This window comes from Jaculus jaculus, chromosome 2, assembly GCF_020740685.1.
Source record: "Jaculus jaculus isolate mJacJac1 chromosome 2, mJacJac1.mat.Y.cur, whole genome shotgun sequence".
In the NCBI taxonomy this organism is placed as follows: Eukaryota; Metazoa; Chordata; class Mammalia; order Rodentia; family Dipodidae; genus Jaculus; species Jaculus jaculus.
In genome coordinates this window covers 170,391,413-170,412,334 of record NC_059103.1, presented here as the reverse complement: position 1 = coordinate 170,412,334, position 20,922 = coordinate 170,391,413, and the positions used below count along the sequence as shown (strand labels likewise).

The 20,922-nt window shown below is 37.9% G+C and overlaps 1 protein-coding gene across 5 annotated transcripts in view; it reads right to left on the bottom strand.

The window, feature by feature from the left end:
• Positions 1–20,922, bottom strand: part of Vps13b (vacuolar protein sorting 13 homolog B) — a 659,022-nt gene that overhangs the window by 61,877 nt on the left and 576,223 nt on the right. The gene's annotated exons all lie outside the window — the stretch shown is intronic.

The window sequence follows — 20,922 nt, the reverse complement described above, 5'->3', positions numbered from 1 at the left end:
CCATCTTTCCAGCCCTTATGTGGAAGTTTTAACAGAGCTAACCAAAGGTGAATCTCATGAAACGCTTCCAGTTAATAAGCTGAGTAACAGTTGAAAAGCATCCTGTGAGAGTTATGTGTTCTATTAGATACACTAAGGATTTACATAGACTTAACATAATCAAAGGACTTCATTGAAGCAAATTATTTAGCCTTAAAAGCAGTTCTGACATCATGCTTTAGTTTTAACATTTTCTTGGGTCACTGGTCAACACATCAGCTTTGATAGATACTTAAGGGAGGGCTTTATTTGTTTAAAATATTTACATAAAGTATTTTTAAAAGAAATTTTAAGGGGCTGGAGAGATGGCTTAGCAGTTTAGCGCTTGCCTGTGAAGCCTAAGGACCCTGGTTCGAGGCTCGGTTCCCCAGGTCCCACGTTATCCAGATGCACAAGGGGGCGCACACATCTGGAGTTCGTTTGCAGAGGCTGGAAGCCCTGGCGCACCCATTCTCTCTCTCCCTCTATCTGTCTTTCTCTCTGTGTCTGTCACTGTCAAATAAATAAAAAAAAAAAGGCTAAAAAAAATTAAAAAAAAAGAAACTTTAATTTTCATTTATTTATTTATGAGAGAGAAAGAGAAAAAAAAAAAGGAATATGGGTGTACTAGGACCCACAGCCACTGCAAACCAACCCTAGATGCATGTACTACCATGAGAATCTGGCTTATGTGGGTTTGGGGAATTGAACCTGGGTCCTTACACTTTGTAGGCAAGTGCCTTAATTGCTAAGCCATTTCTCCAGCCCTATATAAAGTTTTTTTTTTTTTTAAATAACCTTCTAACTTATTCTTCTTTTTATTCTGGTTTCTCTCCATTTCTTCCTCCATACAACTTCCAGTGATCTTATTCAAAAGGCTACCAATGAGATGCCTTTTAAAACAGGACAAAAAAAAAAAAAAAAAAAAAGTCCTGGGCAGCTTCTACCTTTAAGGAAAATACGGTCTTATAAATGTACACTCTGCAACATGAAAGTACTAGAGTTATCTTTGATGTTTAAATGTTACTTATAAGGAAGAAAAAAGGAAAAACAATAGCAGTGTTTGGAACCATTTCAGTTTTTTTTTTTTTATAGCAGCAACTGGGAATAAAGCATGGGGACACACAAAACCAAAAGAAACAAGAAAGTTGTTTTCTTTGGAGAGACTAGTAGCTAGAAATGACAAAAAAATAATGAGGCAAGGTACTTAAGGTCAATATCCACTATATTTTCCCTGACTATTCCACAGCCTCTAGAGAAAATTTTAATATATACAATGTAACTGTAATTGAGAAGTAGTCACATTTGCATATGAGCTTCATTTAAGAAACCTGCTCATTCTATGCACACAGGCTGAATGTCACCAAGGAATAGACTGTCAGATTTTGCTTGGCAGCTGTTTGTTTCCAAAATGTTGGCATAGTTATTTTCTTTAAATTATGAAAATTCAGATACATTTGGATTTAGTTCACACAGAAAAGTCAGAGAAAAACATAACACTTCTACCCATATGTATCAAATGAATCTTTGTAATGTTTTGGTCTACTGTTAAAAATCATCCAACTATCACTGGCAATTAAATACATGTAATTTATTAGGATCAGAATTACACTGTCAAGACAAAAATCTATGCAGAGGAATTCAGAAGGCCTAGAAGCATCTTGGCCCTTGGTCCTAGAGTGGAGCCACCAGGCCTAGAAAGCTGTGGTACTGTTTGGTCCCTGGACAGTAGTGCTCAAATGACCACAGACAACAAGGTAAGGTGCTGTTCTTGTTCTAAGCATGGACTAACTTTCACTGCTTAGTATCCATTTAATAATCAATATTCATGCATATTACTAGACATAAATATAAAATTAGCACAAAATATAAAAGTTGTGTTAGACTACCTGAGATCTCATTCTACCATCCACCCAATATATTTTCAGAACATGGTCTTTCAAGAAAGGTCATATGCTGGCATTATGGAGGGAGGGAGGCAAAGGAGTGTTCTTTGTTCCACAAGAAGGATATGACCTTCTAGGAAAAATAAGGCAAGAACAAAAAACCCCAGTAGGAGAAGAGCAGATGCTATGGTAGTTCACATAAGGGGAGGGCTTGTTCCAAGGTGCTATGCTTGAAAAAGTTTCATGAATAGCCAAGTCTCATTTTGGGTCAGGCTTCTACTGGCAAAGGTGACAGGAGATGTGAAAAGCTGAAAGCACACTCAGGACAAAGCTAGTAGTCTCAAATGGATGGAGGAAAAGGAAGACTGGAGAGAGCGGGGCATAAGATCAGGCAGGTAGATCCTGATGGTGGCTGGAGGAAAAGGAAGACTGAAGAAGCGTGTGGCATAAGCTCAGACAGGTAGATATATTGATGGTGGCTGGCACTGATTCATGAAGCAAGGGACTTCACTATTCAGGAATTAGTAGTTAATAAACCCTGCAACAATCAGAGCCTTGTACAGACAGAAGAGTAAGTGGTATGTGCAGGCAGAAGAACTGCTCTAGTCAGGAAGTCAGGATGTGGGAAGTGGAGGGAACAATGGGTTTATCACTTTAGCCTGGAGCTCAAGGAATTGTATGTTCACTTATCAACTAGAAAAATTTTCTCTCACTTCTTTGAAGAATTTTTCTTACTGATTTAATTCCTCTATCACCTTCCTATCAACTCAGACTTTCCATTCTTTTGGGCCTATTTAGCTAGTATCTAGTAATTTCCCTTGGGCAGGAAAGGTAAATACTCATTCTTGTTGAAACTTTTCCGATGACAAATCAAAGGAAGCAACAGGGCAGGTTGCATAGTGGCCACGACTGCTGGGAGATCCCACAGGACTGCGTTTTCTCTTTTCAGACCTCCAGGGCTGTGCTGCCAGCCAGATTAAATTTGTGATTTTACTACTGAAGACTTCAGATGGGAGCACATTCAGCTTTCAACTCATTGTTTTTTTATACAAAATAAAACTTAAAACAGAATTAGTGGTCAGGGAGTTAAAGAGATCTGCTCTGAGGACCACCCACAGTCATGTCTAAAGGGAGAATTCCTGAATTGATATATTCAGAAAAAAAGAAAAATAAGATGAAATCTAAGAAAATAGAGTACACTAAGGAAGAAAAAAGAATAGTTAAGTAAACATTTAAAACCGTATTTTAAAGTACAGATGATAAAGGTACCAAATCCTATTCTGTTAACAATGTATTTCACTATTCATTGAAAAACTGTTGTCAAGATTTTTTTTTACCTCAAAAACTACGCATCAAAATTTTGTCTTGCATCTCATATGTGGTTTTCGTTTTCACTTTATGGTAATTTATTCTACGGTGACATATAAGACATGTCCTAAAGAGAAACTAACAATTTAAACTCCAAAAATTTTCCCAAGTTATTAAGTTCATCATAGAAATTTTAGGGTGATGGACCATTAACATGTGGTACAAGGAAAATAAGCTGTTTAATACATCTGAATTTATTTAAATATCATTATTATAGCTTTTGTATACATTAATATAGTAAATAGGTACCATTTGTTTGTTAAACTTTTAAACTCATTAATGTAAGAGTCCAGTGCACAGGAACCATTTGCTAAATTTGCTCACAAATGAACTGAGATTGATGAAAATAAGCAAAATTAAATATTCAAAAATATTAGTGGTGACATTTATTCATAATGTAAGTACTAAATTAAATCAAAAAAGTAGAAACTTTTCCCAGTGATTTTTCTTATATGTCTATATTTGATATTGATTACGATATTAAACTACAAATCTATGTAATCATTGAGATCCATAATTCAGACTTAAAATGTTGACATTAAAACATCAAGTGAACCAAGCACAATAAAATAGGTGAGCATCAGGAGTGAAAACATTTTAAAAAATCTTACTTAGCCAGATGTGGTGGTACATGCTTTTAATCCCAGCACTTTGGAAGCTGGGATGGGAGGATAGCTGTGAGTTTGAGACCAGCCTGAGAATACATAGTAAATTCCAGGTCAGCCTAGGCTACAGTGAGACTCTACTTCTAACCTGCACCATGTCCCAAAAATCTTATTTGTACAAAATAATGTCTGGATGCAAGTTAAGTCATGCTTAAACTTAAGGAACTTTGATACGATGATTATCCTTTGGATAAAATTTTCATTCCAACCAACATTAGGTGAGATGCCGGGTTTCCTTCTTTTGGAAGATGTTCACAATACTTAATATCAAAGTTAAACTGTTTGTCTGATATGTCTGAATCTAAGTGGAAATGCTGGTATGTTCCATATTACAAAATTACCATAACAAGGAAATAAAAAATGTTGCTAATAAGGGATTTTTCTAGGAAGTTGAACTTAAGGATGTTTAAGGTATCTGATATAAAAGCCAAACAAGTATTTCATGGTTAATGCTTGATGTCAACATGAGTCAATATTGAAACTAGATCCTTCCAGAGCCTTTCATTTATTTGTAAAATGCATTCTCTCATCTAAAAGAATGATGACAGGCTGAAGAGATAGCTTACTGGTTAAGACGCTTGCCTGCAAACCTAAGGACACAGGTTCCATTTCCTAGTACCCATGTAGAGCTGATGCACAAGGTGGCAGATGCATCTAGAGTATATCTGTGGTGGCTGGAGGTCCTGGCATGTCCAATCTCTCTCTGTGTCCCTTTCTGCCCCCCTCAAATAAATAAATAAAGTATTTTAAAATTAACAGAATGATGAGATGGGAATAAATAAAAATGGAATGTTTTTGAGCTGGTAACCTGGATTCTTTGGTGCAGTTTCAGAAAGTTAGCATATGAAAGCCTTTCCACAGTGGTGTTTCAGTGAGTGGTCACTGTCATGGTTCAAAGACTGCTAAGAAGTATATTTTTCTACAGAATATGGGTGCATATACGTTTTCAAGTGATTTTTCCAAAGGCTACAAATGTCATGCAGTTAGTATGGCACAACGTCTTATAAACAAGTACAAACTAGCATCTTACAAAATGTTGCTGGGAATGAAAAACTTAGTCAGAGGGTAAACTTTGGATCAAAGATCTTAATTTTAGACACTCATTGTTCTATGAAAGAATTTATCCAATTGTTACATTACAAATGTGTGCAAGGAACATTGTGTACATATGTACAAGGATTTATCTAGATGTATGCTTGTTCCAACATTGTTTAAATAAAAAGTTGGTAGTACTAGAAAAATTTCAAATGAAATATAGTAAAAATAGCAACACATACCACTTTATCAGACACCTATGATAGGTTTGGACTAATGTTTTTAATGTGCTTTTTTTTTTTTTTTAAATTTAGGGCTACATTATAATGGGAGACAGAGGAGAGAAAAGAAGGAAGAGATAAAAGAGAGAGAGAGAGAAAGAGGGGAGACAGAGAAGGTAGGATAGATGCATTAGGGAGAAACCAAAGGGGCCTAAGAGAGGGAGAGAAAGAAGGAGGACAGAGAGACGGAGGGGAGACAGGGAGGCAGAAAGAGAAACAGCAGAGTGAGAGTGTATATTATCTTTATTATTCCTTAAAACAATCCTGTAAAGGTAGATATTCCTCACCCCACCACATGCACAGAAAAGAATAAAAAAAAAAAAAAAAGCATGGCACACCACAAGCCTAGTGAATTTATTCTGGGATACAGTACTGGGTTGAAAAAGGTATAACTTAGAGCCTCTATTCTTTTTTTAAAAAATATTTGATTTATTTATTTGAGAGGGAGAGAGAGAAAGAGAGAGAGAGAGAGAAGAAGAGGCAGAGATAAGGAGAGAACGGGTGCGCCAGGGCCTCTAGCCATTGCAAATGAACTCCGGATACATGGGAGCCCTTGTGCATCTGGCTTATGTAGGTCCTGGGGAATCGAATCAGGGTCGTTAGGCTTTGCAGGAAAATGCCTTAACCACTAAGCTATTTTTTCAGCCCTACAGTTTTAAAACATAAAAAAATTAATTATTATTTATTTATTTGACAGAGGAAGAGAAACAGAGAGAATGGGCGTGCAAGGGCCTCTAGCCACTGCAAATGAACTCCAGATGTGTGTGCCCCCTTGTACATCTGGCTAACGTGGATTCTGGGGAATCAAACCTGGGTCCTTTGGCTTGCAGGCAAACGCCTTAACTGCTAAGCCATCCCTCCAGGCCAGAGCCTCTATTCTTAATCACACTGTACAGTCCTCTTCAACTACTGAAAAGATTCACAGCAAGGAAAAAATGTTAATATTATGAGGTAACAGATAAACTTAAATAATTACAAAAAGGTACATCCTATTTTGAAAAATGGAACTAACAAATAGTATGTAAATTTGTTTAGAGCAATAAATCAATTAATCAATCAATCAAACCATCTCTGTATCTATCTATCATCCATTTTTCTTCCTTCTAAGGTGAGAAAAAGGTTAGGTACATATGTAAGATATATGAATGCTAACAGTAATTATCTTGGTGTTATGGGGTATGTGTTTTAAGTTCCTTTTACTCATGTATGTTTTGTGTGCTTCCATGTAATTCTAATTTTAGACTATAAATATGTATTATTTTACAATCAATTATTAAAATAAAAATATATAATAGAAAGCATGCAGAGGCTGATTTTCATGTAAAAAGAAGCTATATATTTTTATTTTAAAAGCCAAAATTAGTGGTTTAGACACTTGCTGGTGAAGCCAAAGGACCCATGTTTGATTCCCCAGTACCCACATACAGCCAGATATACAAGGTGGCTCACACCAATCTCTCTCACATAAATAAATAAATAAAATTTTTTAAAAAGGAATAAAACCCCCTAAATTTAGTCTATTGCACTAAGTCTTTCATTAGGTCCTGGTCAGAGTCAAGGGATCCCTGGCCTGCCCTTTGAGCACTTTCTAAGAGGTGACAGAAGAGCCACCATAACTCCTCTCAGAGGACCTAGCTGAAAACATTTCTATCTTAGAAAATCATATACTGCTTAGAGGAGGCGAATGGAAATGTGTGAAGCTTTTTTTTTTTCTCCAATTCAATACTGTAGGTCATACAAATACACAAGCAAAACTAAAAGTAGAAGAAATACGAGCTGGGAAGTAGAAGGGGTTTGGTAGAAAGAGGGCAGGAAGGGAGGAATGAGAGACAGTAGGAGACAGGAGTATAATAAAAAATATTTGTAGGCAAAAATTGTTAATATAAACTAGAAAAATAAATTAATTAAAGGCCAGGATATATATATATTTACATACATACATATATATATATGTATATATATGTGTGTATGTGTGTGTAGAATGTCAAAATAATTAAAAACCAAAGAAAAGGTGAAGTATAGTGACACTTTTTATGTTTTTATTTATACATTACTTTCAAAACAATGGCATGCATAGAAATGGGCATTTGTTGCTTAAAACTTACCTAAATTCAAGGGATCAAAGTCAGTGGAAACAAAAATTTTGGGGGAATGTTTAATGAGCAAATTATCTCATATATTAGAAATATTTAAATTGTTATTACTGGCTTTTAAAATATTTCAGTCTTATACACAGTATAATAAAGTATGAAACTATATACAGATTGTTTTTTAAAATTTTTGTTTATTTTTATTTATTTATTTATTTATTTATTTATTTATTTATTTATTTACTTGAGAATGACAGAGAGATAAAGAGGAAGATAGAGAGAAGGGGCATGCCAGGGCCTCCAGCCACTGCAAATGAACTCCAGATGTGTACGCCCCCTTGTGCATCTGGCTAACGTGGGTCCTGGGGAATTGAGCCTTGAACTGGGGTCCTTCGGCTTCACAGGCAAGCACTTAACCGCTAAGCCTTCTCTCCAGCCCATACAGATTGTTTTAAACAGGTCATTTCAATATTACAAATGCTTCTAAGGGGCATGGGTTTTTCCAATAGTTAGGCTGTATGTGACTAAAATAACATGAGCTGTAATACTACAGCTGCTGTAAGTTCAGAGTTGTGTGACAATCTTCTTATCCTTAACAGGCTTACAAAGGTCTGAAAATTAAAATTCAAAGAACTTTAATATAAATGCATGTATACAGAAGAGGATAATTCAAATTTTCTTTTTAGTTAATAAGTCAAACAAATGAAGATTTTCACTTTGCTGAACAGAATTATATTAATAGCCTAAGATTCTGGTGTTGTATAGACACACTCTGGCAGCATTAAAGTTGATGGTTGCCAGGTATTTGATGGGGCACAACTGGTTAAAAGACTTTAGAATATGTTGGGTGGAAATGATAAAGAATAATTTAGGTGAGCTGAGATGAACTGCAGAGTCCATCTGATAGTCATTCAGGTTTGTGAATCAAGAAATTTTGTTTTTTGAAAATCAGTTTTGACTAAATCCACGTATAAACAATAGAGAAACCTATCCAAACTTTGAACTGAAACTTACTTATAAATTCATTGTTCAACAAAATTTAGTTTAATTTAGAAGATATGCCAACACTTATCCTGAAAAAGAAAACTCAGAGTGGTTTTATATAATTTTAAATTTATTTTTAGTTAGTATGGTAATTTAGATAATTAAAATTATTATCTCTTTAATTAGAGAAAAAAGAAGTCAAAAGATGGATATAACAGAAATCCAAAATTTTTATTTATTTTCATTTAACTAAGCTGCCTTACCATGCTAAGAAAACATTTTTGTAAAGGTTAAATAAAGTATTTCATGGCAACCACTGCTTCTTAGTGCCTGTGTAACAAGAAACATGAGCCAGCCAAAGTTGTGCAAGTTGGTTTTCTTTCCCAGTGAGGGAATGTGGTATCTAAAACCTTGTCCTAACTCATTTTATCCCCAAGTGTAAGTCAAGCAAGTCAAACATGAACTAATGCCTGAAGGGAAGTCCCTGACTCCAAAACTATGGATTATTTCACATTTATCTTAAAATCTGCTCTTAGAGTTCTTAAAATTCACTAACTTGGCAACTTAAGAATTATCATGAGAAATGAAATAATTTCATAACTATGAAGTCATCCAACATTCCATGCATCTGACACTCACTGGGCTTGGCTACGTCTTGGGCATTATTCTGACCTTTAAATAATATGTTCTTCAATATCCTGGAAATAATTAAAAAGCATGGAAATAATTAAAAGTGCCACAGCATAATGATATGCCATGTCTTTCAGTTAATGCTTTTGATACACGAAGTCATGATACTGTGTTATGATTAAAGACATTCTGTAGGCTGAATATATGTAAGAGTCTTAATCGGTATTTCCTATAAGTTAAAAATGGAAAAATACCATGTTTCAATGGTCAAGATGCATATCCTTTCTCTAACACTATATATTATAATTCATATTTTAAATTAGCTCAGTGAAAAAACCTTCATATTTAGACATTAAGAACTCACATTTGCAGAGCACTGGCTTGTGAAAAAGCTTTGTGTGTCTTGTAAAAAGCTTAAGGCATCTCTAGTATGTTTTCTCCAAAGTGACATTTCAATATCTAAAATTTATTGCCAGGGAGAGACAGAGAGACCACTAGCAGCACCAGGAGTCATTCCTCCTGCAGCTTCCCAGCTGAAATGATCCCCAGTTAACCCCTTTCAGTCAGCTTTGTAAAACACTCCTGAAGTCAGTCTTGGGACTGGACAACCCTATCACAAACCTATCTTAGCCATTTCTTATAAAAGACATTAAAAGGGTTGTATTGCAAATGAGTTTCACAAACACAGTGAAATACACAAGAGAAAAACACTGAATCTAAAACTTCTGTGTTCAATTTAAGTAGACATTTCCCTACAGAAAATGAGGAAATTCCGAGTATGTTTTGTGTGTGAGATACTGAATGACCAACAGGGCTCCAGCTTCCCTGATTCCTACTGGTGACTATGGAAGACTCCAGGGGCTTCTTGAGATGTGATGCTCCTAGAATCCCTGGTAAAACTAAAAGTACTTTAAAAGAGAAAAGCAAGGGACTGAGTCTATAGTCTGCTTTTTGGCCATTTTGATTACTGTTCAAAAACAAAATAAAAACACAATTGATGGCAAAAGAACAGTAGTTCCTGGTACTCAAATGGAATCAGTGTTTACAGAATATTTTGGATTAAAATCTTTGCCAGATGGTCCCAAGAAATGTTTACCTCACTGTTGATTTTAGCTATCTTAATGTCAGCAACAATAAAAAGAACCTTGTTATTGCCACTGGGGAGCAAGGCATAAAATCCTTCCCAAGTGGAATTGCTAGCTGCAGACAGCTGTGCCCTGAACAACGATGAGGGGGATGCTGGAAACTTCTGGGAAGTGAGTTCCTTGACTAGAGAAAGACAGGATGTGGCAAAATGAAGTTATAGTGAAGTCTCCTTTAAACATGCATCATGTAGTAATTATTCTATAAACTTATTTTATAATAAAGGAAAAGTTTTAGAGAATAAACACAACAGAACAAGCAAAAATGTCAGCAGTTGACATGTTTGTAGGCCTGTAAGTTAGTTCCATTTCAAGTATATTGCCAATTCCCCCAGCACCACTTGCCTGTTCTGGGTGTGTTTCACTAGAGGCCATAGGGAGGCCAAAAGGGCAGAGATGTGGAGGACCAGGAGCTATTCTTAATTAAGAGTCTAATTGTATTGATAATACGTGAAGCACATGTGAATTGCTGAGATCTATATGGTATAAACAAAAGCTTCCATCTTAATGCTAAAAAATGCTTATAAAGTTAAAGTTGTTAAGATAATTAGGATTTTAAACTTCTGTTCTTGAGAAATGTTGGCAAAGTTATGATAAATCCCCTGACATTCATTTAGTAAGCACAGTGAAGGCCCATTAGATCCAGGAGCAGCATTATTATCTCCTACTCCTTTTCTCCCGCTCACTTGCAGCGAGTGCTACAGCTTACTGACATCCACACCCACTTCCATTTGGCAGGCTCCTGTGGCAAACTTCAAATGATCACATGTCAGTATGATACTAGATTTCAGATTCGAGGTTCAAGAAACATCGTCTTTTATTGGGGCAATTATTTATTTATTTATTTTTGCTGATGTAGGGTCGCACTCTAGCCCAGGCTGACCTGGAATTCACTCTGTATTCTCAGGGTGGCCTTGAACTCATGGCAATCCTTCTACCTCTGTCTCCTGAGTGCTGGGATTAAAGGCATGCACCACCATGCCTAGCTTTTTGGGGCAATTTTGCTGTGACTAAGCCTGGGCTAGCTTGATGGCGAGGTCACATACAAGATAATCAAAGCACCTGGCCAATCAAGTAAGTAGGCAAGGCCATCCTAGACCTCCAGCCTTCACTAACCTTCCAGCTGACTCTGGTCTCCCATGTGCACTGCAGTGAGAAGAGCAGAAGACCCTACTTGATGTACAGCAGTTTTCACTAGCAGACTCATGAATGAATACCCAGGTTTTAAGGCACTAAGTTTTGGGGTTGTTTATTTAGGAGCAATAGATATCTATGATGAATGGCTTTCCAACCAAGGTCAATCTTTCTTTTCCACCTGTGATCTGGATTCTTTCCTTTTCTTCTTTCTCCCCTTCCAAGTCCTTCTGCTATTTATCATTCTTTCTCTATTCTATATCATTAATCTTTTCTGCTATTTATTTCTTCTCATATGTACATGCCTACAATTTTTTTCTATCTAAAACTCTCCTTGACCCTGCCCTTTTCTGTAACATCCAATTAAGATAGAAAGAACAATATCCACAAAGATACCAGACATCCTTTCTATTCTCACTCTCCATCCATTCCTTAATCTCTTGTAGTCTGAGTTCTAGCTTCATCTATCTACTGAAGTGCTTTCTTTGAGCCATCAATGATCCTAATTGCCAAATACAGTGATCTCTTTGGTTCTCTCAATCTCCCTATTGTATCTGACAACAATGATATCTGCATCCAGCTAGCCGCACCTTTCTTCTATTTATTTGATGGGTGGGGCAGGGGAGGAGGGAGAGAAAGATGCAGATAGAGAGGGAGAGAGAGAATGGGCACATCAGGCATCAGGCTCTAGCCAATGGAAATGAACTCCAGACACATGCTCCTTGTGCATGTGGCTTAGGTTGAGTCCTGGGGAATCAAACCTGGGTCCTTTAGCTTCACAGGCAAGTGCTTTAACTACTAAGCTATCTCTCCAGCCCTCTGAATTTTAAAGTACTATTCCACTATGTTTATCAAACTGCCCAGTAAGCACTTCTCTTAATATTTATACCTTTATATTAACACTACTCTCACTTTGGGTAGAGAATCTTTTCTTTTCAGATGGCAGTGACCTTGGGACAACTCAGAAGGAATCATAGTGCTGGAAAGAAGTGACTGGAGTACTGAGTAACATCTCGATCACACCTTCCAAGGCTCAGGGTCTAATGCAGAAGGGGTGGCGGAAAGCATGTAAGAGTCAAAGGAAGGGTAGGACTCCTTACAACGTGCCCCCTCCAGATACAAAATGGCCTGGGTATTCATTACCTCATAGTGCCTGACACTACCTACACAAGACCATCATAAGAGGAGGAAAAGACCATGACATCAAAAGTAAAAGAGAGACTGATTGAGATGGGGAGGGGATATGATGGAGAATGGAATTTCAAAGGGGAAAGTCGGGGGAGGGAGGGTATTACCATGGGATATTTTTTATAATCATGGAAGATGTTAATAAAAATTGAGAAAAAAATAAAGTACCATTTCATCCTGGTTTTCCTACTGTATCTTATTTCTCCTTTGCCTTGTTTCCCATGTCAATCCCATTCTGCAGCTTAACCTTTTCCCCCTTGATTCTACTATTAGCTGTTACTGAAAGCTCATTTCCAAGAGAGCCCAGTGACTCTCACCTTTTCTTTTTTGTCTTTTGTTCATTTATTTATTTATTTGAGAGTGACAGGGAGAGAGGGAGAGAAAGAGACAGATAGAAAGAGAATGGGTGCGCCAGGGCTTCCAGCCACTGCAAACAAACTCCAGACACATGCGCCCCCTTGTGCATCTGGCTAATGTGGGTCCTGGGGAATTGAGCCTCGAATCGGGGTCCTTGGGCTTCACAGGCAAGTGCTTAACCAACCACTAAGCCATCTCTCCAGCCCGAGATATTATAATTTAAATTGTCCTTTTCCTTGAAGCAAACAATTTTTGAGTTGGGTTCATTTTCTATACAAATCAATTTTTGCAAATGTTTTTCTGACTCTCACCTTTTCTTATCTGACTTAATTCCCTCTACATTGGGTACGACTGACTTGTGTTACCACTAGGATACTATGGAAATGATAATGCGTGATTTCTAAGGTTAGGTCCTAAAACTAGACACTATGGCTTCTGCCTTGTTCTGTCTTGGAGTTCTTAATCTGGAGAGGAAAGCAACCACATCAAAAAGAATACTTGAGCAACTATGGAGAGGGCGTTGAGGTGAGCACCTGAAGCCTCCTCCCAGAAGTCATGTGAAGAGTACTGCTTTGGAAGCAGATCCTCTAGCCCTGCCAAGCCTCCAGAATGCATTTCGGCTGGCTGATTCCTTAATCATAACCTCACCAGACTATTGAAGTCTTGAAATTCCTGACTGATAAAACTTTCAGATTTGTTTGTTGTTTTACCGACTCAAGTTTTGGGATAAATTGCTTTAGAGCAAAAGGTGACTAGTAGAGATTTTGGTATTTGTAAATGTGGTGCTACTGTAACGAAAGCCCAAGATGTAGGAGGGATCTGGAGCAGGGGAATGAATGAAAACTTGAAAAATTTGAAGAAAATGTTAGTGAGTGCCCGAGATTGTCAAAGAGATCATTAATAGAAACACTGGTCTTAGTGGAGGCTGTGGGTGAGGAGAATGGAAAAGGGATTTTTACAATGCAGGAGCAGAAAATTCAGCAGCATCATTACCTGCAGTGACATGGAAAGTAGAAAATAGGGTGAATAAACTATATGATCCAATTAAGACTTTTAGGCATTGCTGGAGTAGGGGTCTAGCTACTGCATGTATTAAAATCAGAAATGGGGCACATAAGTTTGAGGGTTGGCCGTTAAATCAAAAGGGGCTAGAATTTGCTGGAATCAAATTCTAAGCCTATTAAAGATATTGTCAGGGTTACTCATGGTGGCCTTAGGATGAGGGCTTTGGCTTCACACGTGCCAGTGCTGTCAGTGAATCCCGGGTTCAGAAGGCTCCCACAGTTGGCCCAGTCCCTCCCATAGCTCAGCACAATGTGGCCATTTGCTTCATCAAGGTCAAGAGAATCTCTCCACAAAAGGTCTAATCCTCCTCTTAAGGCTTTTATCTTATTAATTTAGGGCCTTTTGTGATTATGGCACGCATTAACTAAAAATCAGCTGCTTCAGGACTGCAGTTACATTTATAAAATCCTTCATGTTGTCACCTGCTTTAGAGTACTTGTCTGATAAGGCCAACATCTGGGTCACTGTGGGGATGAAGTTGTTGGCTTTTCCTTAAAAAAAAAACAAAAACTGGTAACTTTTTTTTTTTTGACTTGAATCTATGATGTAGTTTTCAGTTACATTAGCGTCATAATGTTATGGTTAGATCAAACACTATAAATGTTATGTTGTGGGACTCGATTTTCCTGTGACTGTTTCAAAGTGTTGATTTTTTGTGTGTGTGTGTGTTTAGGAGATAATTACCAGTGTTAAGACTCATCTGGGTGAGGAAGCTCTGTTCTTTTAGTCACAGGTGTAAAATGCTTGTAGTCTGTCTGCACACCTGTGGTGCAAGAGGGCAGTTGGGCCAAATATGTGCGTGTTATGCCCCCATTTTATGGCCTTCTTTCTTTCCAGGGCTTTCTTCTCACTCTTTAGCATGTTGGCTGCCTGGGCTTTTGTTTCCTGGTGCTCTTGGCAAAAACCATGATAGGACACCCTATACTGCTATGACCCTTGCTCCCAGGGCAAAGCCACAAAAGACTGGGAATTAACTTAGCAGATTACTTTCTCAAAACTTTTACTTACTTCTAAAATTTGCCTACCTTTGTTTAGTCTCCAGAGCCCTCAGGTAGATTTTTAGCTCTGTTCACAATTTATAGATGTTATTCACAGAATCAGTTTCTTAGGTATTTATACCAACTGATGTCGTAGCTCAATCATTATCATCTCTCACTCCTACAACATGCAACAGGGTTGAAACGATTCTCTGCTTGTGCGCTCAGTCTTCTTAAGTACACTGGAAGTCCTTTTACTAAGTGCAGTCATGACTCTGGTAGTCCTCTACTTACAAACCTTCAGCACTCCAGGGATCACTCCTTAAGAAGGACTGCCAAGTTGTCTGGGACAAAACCCCTCCAGACAATAATATGTTGAAACCAGATCATACTTGCTGAAAAATCAATCCTTGAATATTTAGAAATTTGGTAAAAGGTTGTTAAACCATTGATAGCTTGAAATTAGCTATGGCAGGAATATTTATACCACAAAATTTGACCAACCCATCATATGAGCTAGTGTATTGGCAAACATCTCTTTAGCATGACCTACCTTTATTTTTTTTAACACCTGGACTACATGAACTGAAAACCATGCTGTTAACAAATGATCTCCCTGGTTCTACTTGGTGTGTTCTCTCCATGCCTGTTCACTAGGCAAACCCCCTCATCCTTCACCCTTGGTCCGTGTTTGGGTATACAGATTATTCTATGTTTGTGCTATCACAGCCTCATGGCAGCATTAAGCTGCTGAGCACAGCATGCCAGAGCCCTCACAGCCTTCACCCATGTTACCCCTTTTCAGCTTCACATATGAACTCTACACTAGTGCCACGCTGGTTAAGTTCCCCTATTATATCATATTGTATCATGCCTCTGTGGCTTTCATACATTTTGGCCCATTAATTTCTAATACCATTCTCATTGGCCTAGTAACTTATACTTCAATATTACATTTAATACAAATATATTGTTAGGAAGCTTTGGCCAGAGTTGCACCTTTATTTCCAATTTGAATAATTCCTTAGTGATCCCATGAAGTATTTGTCCATAGCCAGATGAAATTGATCTGATTTCCTGATTCTCTGGCTTTTCTTCCTATAACTAGTTACCCATCATTTCTCCCTGTGCTGAACTACTATGGTACCTTGATAGATACTGGTCATGTCTATACTAATATATTAGCTTTTCTAGCTGTCTCAATAGGTAACACATTTCCTAAAGAATGTACATGCTTATGTTTTTCTTTTTCTGAAAGCAGCGAGAACTGAGGGCAACCAAAACTGATCAACAAGACAAGAATAGATAGCTGACTCTCTGGCAGGAGATGAACCACCCCTCACACAGCAGCCAAGGCCCAGGTAAAACTACAGAGGAATTGAGATGAGCAAGAGTGCTGCTTCCAAGGCGAGCCTGACATCCTGTGCCATGATAATGGAGACAAACACTGAGAACAGTTAAAACATACCAAAACAGAAATCCAGAAGCTGCTGAGAGCTCAACACTAAAGTAGACTTAAAGTATACCCACCAAGGATCAGGGAATTTTGTGGAAGAAGGGGCTGAAAGAATGTAAGAGCCACAGCATGGGAGGGGATATCCAGAGACACTGCCCTCCCTGCCATAACTGACTATTGCTCTCACAACTCAACCCGCAACCCCATGGTGAATACCAGCAATCCCACTGAGGAGGGCCCTCAGTGGAGTGGGGGCAGGGAGGGGACACAACATATGATGTGTCCATATACAGTTTCTACTTAATAATAATAAAACAGAATGTACATGATTAATTACATCTGGCAGATCATAATAAATTCATCTTTACTGATTAAAAAGGAGTAGGAAGAAAGAAAAGAGATTAACTAGGCAGCTGAAGAGAAATCATGACAGACAGACAGGAGGACCTGTGAGGAGACTAAGTTAGGCCTTGGATATTACTTAACAGGGTGACATATCTCTTTCCAATATTACTTGTGCACATGTTTTTTATTGTAAAGATCATAATCTATGCATATAATTTTATATTCTCCTTTTCTGGCTAGATGATAACAATCCCCCCTTCTCTATAAAAAATTTTAAAGATATTATCATAGATCATCTTATAGATTTGTTAGATTTTACTTAGTCATTTTGGTGCTTTGCTTCTCCTAGTATAAATAACATTGACAAATATTTTTGTACATAAATCTTTGTTTTATTTTGCAGTCTTTCCTAAGCAGAGATTACCAGTAGATTTACTCAGTCAAAGCCCAAGCTCATTTTACTAGATCTGAGGCTTCTTACCCAACTGACTTCTGGAAAGGAAGAATCAGTTCCATTTGTAACTTGAGTATTTATTCATTTGTCCTTTCCAACAAATGTCACAATCCCCAGCACCAGAAACAAGACAAAACTAATTTCAACATATATGCACATACAAAAGCACCCTTAAAAAGTACATGTGTGAAACCAAGGGCCTTGGCAATGGCCTATACTGTTTTGAGGGCATCGGGGATCTCCCTGGCCAACAACTCACCGGAAGATATCCCATCCCTGGCACTGAAAATTTTCTAGCAACAATTTATGGCTCCTGAGTGTTCCATTGTTTAAAAAAGTAGGAATACATATGTTTTATTTATATCCTCTTAGATTTTGATTAGCTGTCCCTCCACCTTTCTTTTACTCAATCTCTTCTCCAGACCTCATTTTGGGAATAGATGGTAAGACCCTATTGCTGAAGACTCCACATACTTGGGCTGCAAGGCCACTGAGAAATCTTGCTGGATCTGAGCTGATAACCTCCTCCATGTAGACCAGCTGACAGAAAGCTAGAAGAAACCATTCTGCATGCAGTTCAATGGGAGAAAGAGAAATCACTAGTGAAGATACTCATCAATGGACATTGCAAGCCTTATATTTGGCCAGCCAGGCCAAATGAGCCAACAGGTGCAATAGTGGCACATCTATTACGGGGGAAACCAACTGCCCTCTAATTGGACTGGAGGCCTGCTCCATGGGAAGGGAATACATCCCTGATGCTGAAAACTTAAAACAGAGGTAGTCATGAGCCCTAGGGGTGTAACGTCTGCTGTTGTCTGGCCAAATGTGTATATACTATGCTTATCAAACTGCCCAGTAAGCACTTCTGTTAATGTTCACACCCGTATATTAATGCTACTCTCACTTTGGGTAGAGAATCTTCTCTTTTCAGATGGCAGTGACCTTGGGACAACTCAGAAGGTATCATGGTGATGGAAAGAAATGACCGCAGTGCTCAGTACTGCAATATCTGTATCACACCTTCCAAGGCCCAGGGTCTAATGTGGAAGAGGTGGTGGAAATAATGTAAGAGCCAAAGGAAGGGCAGGACTCCATACAACATGCTCCCTCAAGACACAAAATGGCCTGGTTATCCATGGCCTCACAGTGCCTTACACTACCTGCATAAGACCATCATAAGAGGAGGAAAAGATCAAAACATCAAAAGTAAAAGAGAGACTGATTGAGATGGGGAGGGGGTAAGATGGAGAGTGGAGTTTCAAAGGGGTAAGTGGGGGGGGGGAGGGTATTATCATGGGGTATTTTTTATAATCATGAAAGTTGTTAATAATTAAAAAATTTTTAAAAAGTACGTGTGTAATACAGAATCTTTCCCTGTTTCCCAGGTCTGCTGTTTTTAGTTTTTAAATTGTAACAGGCCAGTAAGGAATCTCTTTTTTCTCTAGATCCATGTGTACAGATATGAATGAATTTGGAAAGAGAAGTGACTGAATAGAGTCACAGGCTAGCAAATAAAACTGACAATTGGCTGGAATTACCCTAAGATAGGCCTATGTATAAAACATGTTGTTTTCCCTTTTAGGCAAAATGAAAGGATGATCAGATCTCAATTTAAAATATTTTTACATACAAACAGGGAACTGGAGAACTTTCTGATGTTCATATACTCATTAGGCCTAGAATGAGCAAAAAAAAATTTTTATTTGGTATGTGCTTATTATATGAGTTAGACTTACATACTTTCTATCATTTCTTAACTTTTGAGACTTTTACCAAACTCTGAAGTGACAAAAACTCCACACAGGTAGGGTAAAATGAACTTTAAACAGTGCCTTTTATTCACTGGGCCACTCCCCTGCCATAAAACAAACTTTACATCAAACCATTAGGCTACTGAAATGTATCAACCCAAACCAAAGAACATGAAAGCAAGGGTTGGTATACTTGGGCTCACAGCCCAATTGGGCATGCTGTCTACTTTTAGATAGCTTGTGAACTGTTACAAGTTAATGTTGAAAAAAAGAAAAGATTTCATTATGTGTGACAGTGATATGAAATTTAAATTTTACTTTGGTCATACATAAAATTTCATGGAACACAGCCAAGCCGGTTCACTTACATATTACTATGGCTGGTTTTGCAGAAGCTGTAGTGGAGATGGTAAGACCTTGGATGCTTAAGGTATTTAGCACTTGGCCCTTTCCAGAAAAATGTTTGCTGACATCTGTTTTAAAATAATTAGTGTTTATATTTTTGTTATTGTGCCTATACAATGAGTATTTGCAAGATGTTATGCTATTTATCAGAACTACTTCTTGCCTAGTTAACATTTTACATTTTAAAAAAATTTGTCATTTAGGGCTGGAGGGATGGCTTAGTGGTTAAGGTGTTTGCCTACAAAGCCAAAGGAACCAGGTTAGATTCTCCAAGACCCACATTAGCCAGATACACAAGGGGGTGCACACGTCTGGAGATTGTTTACAGTAGCTGGAGGCCATGGCACTCCCATTTTCTCTCTCTCTCTAATAAATAAACAAGTAAATAAAAATTAACAAATTAAAAAATATTCCATTTTCAAAAATTTATCAAACTACTTCTATATTAACTTTGAGGAAATACTCTTATTATTTCACATACTCTATCCAGAGGTCTTTTCAACTTTCCTTGATTTAATTACCAAAATTAAGTCACTGATAACTAGAATTCTGCACTTGGGAAAATTTTGCCCAATTTACAAGTTGTGTTTTTGGAGGGTATAAAGCAAGTGTAAACCCTTAGACACAAAGCAGAAGCATTGCAGTTCACGAGTAGTTTAATTACTAACACTGTTCTTGTTTAACAAGGAAAGGAAGTTAACTTTAATAGTCTATGCAACGATTCTACTAGTGTATGGAGGCATTTACCAGTCTTGGTGAAATTAAAACTAAACCCCTTTGACTCTAAGCTGCACAAGCTGCTCTCGTTCTGGGAAGGGATTCCATGAACTCACACTTGTAGGCCGCACAAGCTGCTCATGTTCTGGGAAGGGATTCCATGAACTCACACTTGTAGGCCGCACAAGCTGCTCACGTTCTGGGAAGGGATTCCATGAACTCACACTTCTAGGCTGCACAAGCTGCTCATGTTCTGGGAAGGGATTCCATGAACTCACACCTCTAGGCTGCACAATGTGAAGCTCTTCTCTGAAGACCAGCTCCTTGCTGCTTATTGTGGCTTCCAACCTGATCTGAGGTCTACTGACCTGAGATATTTGAGGGTCCTTTGTGGTGGCATCTATGATTCTGTACAGCTGGACACGGTGAATTATTCCCTAGGAAATACTTTTGTTCTTCTTTGTTTGTTTAGGCAAGAAATTGTTGTAGGATATCCAACATATTAAGTGCTCCTGCCTCAAAGCACGTGTTAGGAACTATAGGGAGAGTTTATGACTTCTAATTCTAAAAGCTTTGGATTTCTGGAATTGGTTTGTCCATGTTTCTTCCCATCCTACTGGGACTCAGTGTTGTTAGCAACCTTCTGTGTGGTTCTAAGATATCCTGACCTCTGAAACCTTTCCAGGTGTCACTGCTACTTTCTTGATCTCTGCAATATAAGCTACGTTTTTTGGTGTAGTTACATTCTATGAACTCTGGAAATCCTCCCCGAGACTATGAATTGACTAACACCCAGGGTAGCATAAACACTCAGACACAAATGTTCTTAAAACCCAGCTTGCTGGGCAATGCAGGATATGAGTTGGAATCTGGAAAGGAACATTTTGCTCACTTCTGCATCTATGACTAGCTCCAGGTGCAGCCTCAAGTTAAATGGTTAGTTTTCCTGATTCTCAGATGTAACCTCTCAT